The sequence below is a fragment of the Chroicocephalus ridibundus genome, unplaced genomic scaffold, assembly GCF_963924245.1.
Source record: "Chroicocephalus ridibundus unplaced genomic scaffold, bChrRid1.1 SCAFFOLD_203, whole genome shotgun sequence".
Taxonomy (NCBI): Eukaryota; Metazoa; Chordata; class Aves; order Charadriiformes; family Laridae; genus Chroicocephalus; species Chroicocephalus ridibundus.
In genome coordinates this window covers 52,415-62,781 of record NW_026961810.1, presented here as the reverse complement: position 1 = coordinate 62,781, position 10,367 = coordinate 52,415, and positions in this window count along the sequence as shown.

Here is a 10,367-nt window from a genome sequence, read left to right as displayed (position 1 = left end):
GCTCTCTCATTTATATATGAGAATTATATATTGAGAAATAATATTAATTTATGTATGTAAAGTTCAAAATAAAAACCTCTATCTCTAAGGATTCTCTGATCCTGTGCTTCTGTGTTATATAAAAGATACTACAATATAAAAATACTTTAAAAAAAGTATAAGAAGATATTCCTGTCAAAATAGATGTTTAAGCAGACAGTCTAAATATATATTCGGTATCATAAGTGTCAACGTAGAAGTCTAAGCAGATTTTCTGTCTAAGTGTAAACAGATAATATAAATTCCCTAAATATATATACCTGTGTGTGGAAATAATGGAGGGGGTGCTGCCGCCCAGCGGCTGCAGGCCGGTCCTGCAGGTGGGGAGCCGCGTGTGCACTTTGGCCCCGCCCCCGGCAGCGCTGTGCGTTGGTGCCGCAGCTCGTGCGCGTGCGCGGCTTCGCGGAGGCCAGTCCGGCGAGTGTCCCAAGAAAGCGGCGGCCGGAGGGCGAACCAGGACCGCCAGGACTCCGGCGAGCTCCACGCCACCTGGAGCGCGATCGGTGCTGCCCGCCCGGCCTCGAGAGCGGCCGTCGGCACTCCAGTATCGGCTCTTGCGCGTTACCGTGCCCCAATCAGTGCCCAGCAGTTTTCTGGCGGTACATCTCCATGGCCCCGCCGTCCTCCAGGACCCGGGAAGTGCCCCCTCAGTCCTCCGATGCGCGTCTCTATGGCACTTTAGTCCTCCAACAGCCCCTTCAGTCCTCCGACTTCTGCCTCTATGGCACTTTAGTCCTCCAGGGGCCCCCTCAGTCCTCCAACTCGCATCTCTATGGCACCGTAGTCCTCCAGGATCCCGGAATTGCTCTTCACGGAATCTTCAGAGTTGGAAGGGACCTCTAGAGATCATCTAGTCCAACTCCCCTGCTAGAGCAGGATTGCCTAAAGCACATCCCTCAGGGCTGCATCCAGGCGGGTCTTGAAAATCTCCAGAGAAGGGGACTCCACACCCTCCCTGGGCAGCCTGTTCCAGGGCTCTGTCACCCTCACTGTAAAGAAGTTTTTCCGTGTATTTGAACGGAACTTCCTATGTTCCAGCTTGTGCCCATTGCCCCTTGTCCTGTCGCTGGGAACCATTGAAAAGAGCCTGGCTCCGTCCTCCTTAAACCCACCCTTTAGATACTTGTAAACATTAATCAGGTCCCCCCTCCACCTTCTCTTCTCCAGGCTCAAGAGTCCCAGCTCTTTCAGCCTTTCCTCATCAGGGAGGTGCTCCAGTCCCATAATCATCTTGGTTGCCCTACGCTGGACTTGCTCCAGTAGTTCCCTGTCCCTCTTGAACTGGGGAGCCCAAAACTGGACACAGTACTCCAGTTGTGGCCTCACCAGTGCAGAGCAGAGGGGGAGAATGACCTCCCTCGACCTACTGGCCACAGTCTTCCCTATGCAGCCCAGGATGCCATTGGCCTTCTTGGCGACAAGGGCACACTGCTGGCTCATGGATAATTTGCTGTCTACCAGGACCCCCAGGTCCTTCTCCTCAGAGCTGCTTCCCAGCATGTCCGCCCCTAACCTATACTGGTGTTTGGCATTCTTCCTTCCCAGGTGCAGGACCCTACACTTGCTTTTGTTGAACCTCATTTGGTTCTTCTCTGCCCAGCTCTCCAGCCTGTCCAGGTCACGCTGGATGGCAGCACGGCCCTCTGGAGTGTCGGCCACCCCTCCCAGCTTGGTATCATCAGCAAACTTGCTGAGGATACACTCTGTCCCCTCATCTAGGTCATTAATGACTATATTGAACAAAATTGGTCCAAGTATTGACCCCTGGGGGACACCACTCGTTACAGGCCTCCAACTGGACTCTGTGCCGCTGATCACAACCCTCTGAGTTCTGTCACTCAGCCAGCTCTCGATCCACCTCACTGTCACCTCGTCTAGCCCATACTTCCTCAGCTTCCTAATGAGGATGTTATGGGAGACAGTGTCAAAAGCCTTGCTAAGGTCAAGGTAGATGACATGTACGGCTCTCCCCTCATCCAGCCAACCCGTTATAACATCATAGAAAGCTATCAGATTGGTCAGGCATGATTTGCCCTTGGTAAATCCATGCTGACCACTTCCAATAACTTCCTGTTCCTCTATGTGTTTGGAGACGACATCCAGAACGAGTCGCTCCATTACCTTCCCAGGGACAGAGGTGAGACTAACCGGCCTGTAGTTCCCTGGGTCCTCCTTCTTGCCTTTTTTGAAGATTGGAGTGATGTCAGCCTTCCTCCAGTCCTCAGGCACCTCTCCTGTTCCCCATGACCTTGCAAAGACGATGGAGAGTGGTCTAGCGATAACATCTGCCAGCTCTCTCAGCACTCGCGGGTGCATCCCGTCAGGGCCCATGGGTTTATGAATGTCCAGCTTGGCCAAGTAGTCTCTGACCCGGTCCTCCTCAACTAAGGGAAAGTCTTCCTCTCTCCAGACCTTCCCCCTTGCCTCCAGGGTATGGGATGCGTGAGGGACGGCTTTATCAGTGAAGACCGAAGAAAAGAAGGCATTCAGTAACTCTGCCTTCTCTGTGTCTTCCACCACTAGGGCACCCGTCTCATTCATCAGTGGACCTCTATTTTCCCTAGTTTTCCTTTTTCTGTTGATATACTGGAAAAATCTCTTCTTGTTGTCTTTAACTGCAGTGGCCAAGCTGAGTTCTGATTGAGCTTTGGCCCTTCTGATCTTCCCCCTGCATAGCTTTGTTATATCTTGATAATCCTCATAAGTTGCTAAGCCCCTTTTCCAGAGAATGTAAGCCTTCCTTTTTTTTCTGAGGTCCAGCCAAAGCTCTCTATTTAGCCAGGCTGGCCTTCTTCCCCGTCGGCTCGTCTTTCGGGACATGGGGATGGCCTTCTCCTGTGCTTCTAAGAGCACCTGCTTGAAGTATGACCAGCTTTCCTGGGCACCTTTGCTCTTCAAAACTGCCTCCCAAGGGACACTCTCAACCATGCTCCTAAACAGGCTAAAGTCTGCCCTTCGGAAATCCAAGGTGGCAGTTTTGCTGGCTCCCCGCCTCCCTTCACCAAGAATTGAAAACTCTATCATTTCATGGTCACTCTGCCCAAGACGACCTCCAACCTTTACATCCCCCACAAGACCTTCTCTGTTAACAAACAGTAGGTCCAGTAGGGCACTTCCCCTAGTAGGTTCCTTCACCAGCTGTGTTAGGAAGTTGTCTTCCACACACTCCAGGAACCTCCGGGACTGTTCCCTCTCTGCTGTGTAGTATTCCCAGCGGACATCCGGGAAGTTGAAATCCCCCACAAGAACAAGGGCAGATGATCGCGAGACCTCTGCCAGCCGCTTATAGAATACTTCATCGGTTTCTACATCCTGATTAGGGGGTCTATAACAAACTCCCATCACGATATCTGCCTTGTTGGCCTTCCCCTTGATTTTTATCCATACACGCTCAACACTGTCATTCACACTGTTGAGTTCTAGACATTCAAAACCGCCCCTAACATAGAGGGCCACCCCACCACCTCTCTTCCCTTGCCTATCTCTTCTGAAAAGCTGGTAGCCATCAATTACAGCACTCCACTTGTGTGTGTCTTCCCACCACGTTTCCGTGATGGCAACCACATCATAGTTTCCCTGCTGCACGATGGCCTCCAGCTCGTCCTGCTTATTCCCCATGCTGCGTGCATTAGTGTAGATGCACTTCAGTTGGGTTAATTGTCCTGCCACTTTCTTGGGGGGACAGGCCCTGATTTGCACATGATCATTCTCGGACACTACTGTAGTTACCAAATTATCACTACTCCTTGTGTCTATGCTGCCACACAATTCACTATCCCCCACCATCGCTGAGACAGGCTGCAAGACCTTGCTATCACTTTTACCCATGAGCACTGCTATGTTGCTCCCAGGCACCACTTTTGTGATCCTGCTTTCGTCACCATCCCCCATCAATCCTAGTTTAAAGCCTTATGGATAAGCCCTGCTAATTCTTGTCCCAGGCTCTTTCTTCCCCTTCGGGTTAGGCTTCCCCCGCCTGATGCCAGCATGCCTGGTTTCCTGTAGATCAGCCCATGTTCAAAAAAGCCAAAGTCCTGCCGGACGCACCAGTCGCGGAGCCAGGAGTCAGTTTGCTGGCTCCTCCTATTTATCCCCTCGTCTACCCCTGCAAATGGTGGGATAGAGGAGAACACTATTTGTGCTCCCGATCCCTTAACCAGCCATCCCAGGGCCCTAAAGTCATTCTTCATTGCCCTCAGACTTCTGGTACCTACTTCGTCACTGCCTACCTGAAATATCAGTAGCGGATAGTAATCTGACGACTGGACCAGGGAAGGGAGTTTCCTCCGTATGTCCTTAATTCTGGCCCCAGGGAGGCAGCTGACTTCCCTGTGGGATGGGTCCAGTCTACAGATAGGACCCTCTGTTCCTCTCAGAAGGGAGTCACCTACTACAATAACCCTTCTTTCTTTCTTTGTTGAGGACGTCCTGAGTTGTGGGGGTGAGTGACGAGCACTGGGCATTTCACTGGATGGATCAGCTTCTCCATCCTCAATCGCCTGGTCCTCAATTTCCAGAGCCTCATACCTATTACGTAAGGGCAGTTGGGATGGTGAGGGGGGCCGTGAGAGGTTTCGCTTACCTCTCCGAGGAGGGATCTGACTCCACTCCCCCTTATCCCTTGAGTCCTCTCCTTCTGCCTGGTGACAGGAGGGAAGTGGGTCATCCACTTCTGATAGAGCCTCTTCCTGCTGCCTTTGCCTCAGGGTATGGCTCCACCAATCTATTTCGTTTTCACAGTTCCTAATACTTCTTAACCTTTCTACCTCTTCCTTCAGTTCAACCACCTTCCTGAGCAGATCATTTACTTGATCGCACCGTATGCACACAGTGTCTCTGGAACCCTGTGGGAGCAGTGCCAGACTCAGGCATTCATTACAGCCCGAGACCTGCACAGCCACATGCTTGCAGAGGAGCTCAGTCTGAGTTCCCACGTTCTTCCTCGCAGAAGCTTTTGACTGTTTTACAGCCATGTTCTTTTCTCGTGCCGGGAGATGGAGGATCTCTGCTGTTCGCTTCCCTCGCGCCCTGAGCCGGTGCCCTTGCACGCCGATGTTCCTCTGCTTGTGGTTGCCCAGCTTCTGCTTACCTTAGACTCAAGGCTTCCAGTGACCCACCGTACGAAATGCTGCTCCTTGTTCGTTCGCTCGCACTGCGGTGCCGCCCTGGGTGACCCACGTAGGCTACCCGCGTGCTGGGTGCGCAGCGGCCGGCCGCTGCGCTCCGGGACCACCCGTTTAGAGCTGCCGCGTGTGATGCTGACTCCGCCCCTGCCGCGTCAGCAGCCCGCCCCCGAGCTGCCGGTTTCGGCACGAGCTAGCCGCCTTTCCTGGCTACAAGAGCCCTCGAAAGAGCCCTCAAAAGAGCCCTTTGCCGGCCTTATCCGCCGCGATCCCCTTCCCCAGTGAGGCCTTACCTGCACTGAAGCTGGTCTCCACGGCGACTGACCGTTGGCGTGTTTACAGCTCGTTTAGAGCTGCCGCTTTCCTTCTCCTCCCAGTCGTGGTCCTTCACGGCTTCGTCTGTGCTAAGCGAGCCAGGGGCCTGGTAGGAAATCTTTCACAAGGACGTTATCGGGCCCATTCCTGAGGTGGGACGTGCCCTGGCCCCTTCTCAATCCTTGTGGCAAAGCCTGAGGAACGGGGTGTCCTCAGTGGGAGGGCAGGGCCAGGGGAAGGGGTGTTGAAATGTGGGTGACCGGCACATTGCTGAGCGTGCGTCTTTGCTGCTGTGCCTGAACCACCGGCAGAAAATGTTCCCCTTACCACGTGCTGAAGCACGACACCTTAATAAAAGCATCGCAGACCACGATCCCAGGTCTCCCAGGAGCCCCAGTTGCGTTGGAAGCACCCTTAGAAAATGAATTCATGGGATTTTTGATCTAATTTATAGCACGTAAACCAGAGTCAGGTAACCCAGCCACCCAGCCCCGCTGCCAGGAGGCTCAGTGGCTGTCTGGCTTTGGCCTCTACTGTCACAGGGTAACTCTCTAATGGGGTTTTCCTTTGTTTTCCATTTACTCCAGCTCCTGTGTGCACAGACATACAGAAAACACGGCAGGACACGCTGGTTCCTATGCGTCGGCCCCCATGTGCGCTGGCGCATGTATTTATTATCAGGAATATATTACACTTATCTGTACATCATAACCGAAATAATACAAACTCTTCCTGTAATCATTAGCCACATAGTAAACGGGACCACAGAACTCCTGCTGCATGGGAAACTGTACAGAGGCTCCTCAGCGTGTCCATGGGACACAACCACCATCAGTGCAGAGACGTAAAATACCTGATTTTTGCACTTGATAGTTTTTCCTTTCCTCCCCACCGCCCGCCCCCACCGCAAGACTTTGCCGCTGGCCGAGATAACCCCTCGGAGCCGGCAGCCGCGGGAGGTGTTGTCCCAATGGGGCCAAACAGCGCTTTCCTGCAGAAAAACAGAGATTTCCTGCAGCTTTTCCAGCTCTCCGTGCCCCCCGCTCGCCGCTGGGTCTCCTGCTGTCCCACTGCTGTCACCTGCTCCCGGTGCCAGTCTCTGGGCCTCCTTCAGAGCAACTATAAGCTGGTTTTATTGCCGCTGCGTTGAATAAAGATTAACCAAATCAAACCTTCTCCTTTTCAAAACCCAGCTCGGCGCTGGCTATGTTCCCTCTGCTGCCAAAGGCCGCCCTACCCTGCAAAACAGGAAAGCCACCGCAGTGGCCACGGTGTTCGGGAAGTGTCCAGCCCCCCAGAAGCAAAAGCTTCCCCTTGCTCATCTTTGAGCAGGGATGGCTGGGGAGCAAGGACTAGAGAAGTGGCTCCCACACCGCTGGGAATGCCAAGCTCACCGTGCAGGGTCACAGCTCCCTGGCGAGAGCCGGAGTCACCGGCTTGGCCGCATGCTCGGGGGGTCTTCATTCCCCTTCACACCTACTCTGGCATGCAGAGGCAAGGAGGGACAGGAGAGAGGAAGAGCAGGAAAAAAAAGGAATGACCTTTTTGGGGGGAAAAAAGTCCACGTTTCTGGGCTTGCACCAGAAGGAACCACTCTTGGCGCCCACCGCAGCGATGGGTTTCTGGGTCCCCACTGGTCAGGCAAAACTTCCTGCAGCTTTGCTAGCCATCGGGTAGGCCCCAGAGGCCGTGCCAAGGAAGAACCCAGTGAGAGGCAGGATTGGGAGGCAAAAATCAGATGGGAAAGGGATTGGCAATGCTACCAAACGATGGTGGAGCTGGGATCGGTCCCAGCTTTCCCACCATAAAAGCCCCACTCCCAATTCACTGCTGGAAGCATCTCTTGCATATGAATTTAAACTAACAAAGTGATAAGGAAAGCACCAGAAATTAGAGGGAAAGAATGAATAAATTAAAAAAGGACGGGCTCAGAGAGCCCATCAATATGCTCTAGTGTGTTTAGCATGGAAAAGCTCATATTAGCATCACGGTAACAACTCTGGTTGTATCGTCTCACCCATTTTTCAGAAGGGTAAAAAGGAGCCCCCTAGAAACTACCAACAAGTCCGCCTGACTAATCTGGTGGTCCTCTGTGATGGAGTGACTATCTTGGTGGATAAGGGAAGAGCAACTGATACCATCTACGTGGACTTCTGCAAGGTCTTTGATACAGTCCCACACAACATCCTCGTCGCTAAACTGGACAGATATGGGTTTGATGGATGGGCGTTGGATATGGAATTGGCTGGATGGCTGCATCCAGAGACTTGCAGTCAAGTGCTCTATGTCCAAATGGAGATTGGTAACAAGTGGTGTCCCTCAGGGGTCTGTGCTGGGACAAGTACTGTTTAATATCTCTGCTAATGACATAGGCAGTGGGATCGAGTGCACCCTCAGCGAATTTGCAGATGACACCAAGCCAAGTGGTGCAGTTGATACGCTAGAGGGAAGGGATGCCATGCAGAGGCACCTGGACAAGCCTGAGAAGTGCGCCCACGTGAACATCATGAGGTTTAACAAAGCCGAGTGCAGAGTCCTGCATCTGGGTTGGGTAAATCCCCGGTATCGATACAGGCTGGGGGACGAAGGGAGTGAGAGCAGGTCTGCTAAGAAGGACTTGGGGACACTGGTGGATGAATAATCAGACATGAGCCAGAAATGTGCGCTCGCAGCCCAGAAGGTCAACTGTGTTCTGGGCTGCATCAAAAGAAGCGTGGCCAGCAGGTCGAGGGAGGTGATTCTGCCCCTCTACTCGGATGTGGTGAGACCCCACCTGGAGTACTGTGTCCAGATCTGGGGCCCCCAGCACGGGAAAGACATGGACCTGTTGGAATAAGTACAGAGGAGGGTCACAAAAATGATCCGAGGGCTGGAGCACCTCTCCAATGAGGACAGACTGAGAGAGCTGGGGTTGTTCAGCCTGGAGAAGAGAAGGCTGCGGGGAGACCTTCTAGCAGCCTTCCAGTACCTAAAGGGGCCTTGTAAGAAAGATGGAGAGAGACCTTTCACCAGGGCCTGTAGTGACAGGACAAGGAGTAACGGCTTTAAACTAAAAGATGGTAGACTTAAATTGGACATAAGGAAGAAATTCTTTATTGTGAGGGCAGTGAGACACTGGAACAGGTTGCCCAGAGAAGTTGTGGATGCCCCATCCCTGGAAGTGTTCAAGGCCAGGCTGGATGGGGCTTTGAGAAACATGATCTATTGAAAGATGTCCCTGCCCATGGCAGGGGGGTTGGACTAGATGATCTTTAAGGTCCCTTCCAACCCAAACCATTCTATGATCCTGTGATCTCATTGTTTCAGAATTGTTTGGGCAGACTGCAACATGACAATGCAGTAGGTATTGCAGCTATCTGTGCATTTAGCAAGTATGAAAGTGATTAAGGTTGTACTTGGCAAGGAGGGGCTTTGTGTGCCTGTGTGTGTTGGGTGCCTGTCCTACTTTCAGGTTGTACTCGCTGCACACACTAAAATCTTGTAATGCACTTCAACAGTAGTAGTTGGTGTGGCAGGATCTATTCTAACAAGATGCTCAGTTTATCACAGTATCGTGCAAAAGCTGCTACAAAAATACATTTCTCTAAAAAGGAGAAAAAAATCAATTTTTTTTTTTTTTTTTTTTTTCTAGTGCTGTGGAACAGGCCACAGGCGCTTTGATGGTGATTGAAGCTGTATCTAAGCTGCGGTCTGTGGTCTGCGGTCTGTGAATCCTGAGTACTTCCCAGGAAAGCTGAAGCACAGCTCCCATCCGAGCAGAGGATGCTCTGCTCGGATGCGCCGCCCTCCCCGCTGTGCTCCTGCACCCCGGGGATTCTCTGCACGTACCGTCTCTCGCTTACTTTGACCCCGGTGCTCAGAGCAGGAATGCACGCAGGCTCTTTGCCCCAAGCTGGGTAGAAAAGCATCCCACAGATCTCCCTTTTTTCCAAAAAAATTACGCTCAGGCATATTTTTTTTCTTGCTAGCAGTGCCCACGAGGGACCTGCAGCCCGTCCCACCCCATCCACTCCTCATCCTCGCCACCCCCTCGGGTGGGGGTCACGCCAAGCCTGGGTGAACCCCAAGCAGGGAAAGTTAAAGGTAGTTTAGCCGCTTTTTTCCATGAACCTTAAAAGTGCTCTGGAACTTTGCGTAAGCTTTAGCAATGTGAAATAATATATATATGGGGAAGGAAAGAAATTCTGACCTCATTTGCGCCCATGTAGTCCACTGGTGTTGCACCACTGTTTGGTGTTACAGATGGGAGGAACCCGGAGCCCTATCAGGTGCCCGGTATCTCATCCTAATACTGGCAACCTCTTGGCAAGCAAAGATCGAGGTTGAATAACTTACCTTCTCCTTCTTGCTTACGGGACTTTAAACAAATCAAAATGGACCAGAACCTACAACCAGAGATTTTAATTGTACCCAAACCAGGACAAGGTAAAACAAGGTAAGACCTAACTAGGATTTAAATTCACTAAAATTGAAACACGTTAACCAGTAACCTCTATCAAATTCGCTAAAAACCCTCAGGTTTCTCATCTCTAGCCTAGTAGTATCCAATAATATAAAAAAAGCAATTCAGAACATCTTCAACTACATATATATGTGTGTGTGTCTATATATAGGTATAAAGGTACAAGACGTACATGTATATAAACACAGACACATATACAGAAATATTAACAGCTTGAACTGTATTTGTAACTAACCTGAAATACTGCAGCAAAAGTTCATTCTGATGAACCATTAACATAGTAGTTTCCAACTTTTGGCTCTAAGCACAGTTAAAATGTTAGTACACCAAGCTAAACATTTTGCTATCCTAACCTTCTGCTGTCCTAGCTTTTTGCTATCCTAACCTTCTGCTGTCCTAGCTTGTTGCTATCTTTTTTGCTACCCTAA